This window comes from Brassica oleracea, chromosome C1, assembly GCF_000695525.1.
Source record: "Brassica oleracea var. oleracea cultivar TO1000 chromosome C1, BOL, whole genome shotgun sequence".
Classification (NCBI taxonomy): Eukaryota; Viridiplantae; Streptophyta; class Magnoliopsida; order Brassicales; family Brassicaceae; genus Brassica; species Brassica oleracea.
In genome coordinates, this window is record NC_027748.1 from 35,275,567 (window position 1) to 35,276,182 (window position 616).

The window sequence follows — 616 nt, forward strand, 5'->3', positions numbered from 1 at the left end:
AATTTTTTAATTTATTAAACTATTTTTTTTTTTTTATTAAAAGGTCCCAAAGTCGATAAATAACACGGTCTGGACGGAGTTGTGTGCGCATTGGGATAAGGAAGAGATTTAAGAAACTTCTTCCACCAACTCCACCAACCGCAGGAGCGACCGTAAAGGGAAGGGCGTCTTCAAGCATAACTTGGATGCTCAATCTATTGCCTCTCCGGGGGATCGCAAGGTAAGTTCAGCTGCTTTTTCTTCAATTATTTAAGTTCTGAAATTTTATTTTTTGTCCATTTCTTCTAATTTCTAATGTTTCTTTAATTTATGTTTTTTTCAAGGCGGAAGAAAATGATGGCGAGCCGGTTGATGATCTCGCCCTAATGAAGAGGGCGTATACCAACAAGAAGACCGGCCAGATTGATGACGGTCTTGTGAGGGAAGTGGTCACCCTGGTCCAAACTCAGGTACAAGACGAAATTTCTCAGCTTCAAACCGAGGATGACGCTTCGACGGCTTCGACCAACTTGTCCCGGTTTCGAATCAACGAAATCGTTGAATCCGTAAGTTCTTTTTTTTTAAAGTTCAATTCATTTATTTCTTGATTTTTATTTTATCATCTTTTTATATTATT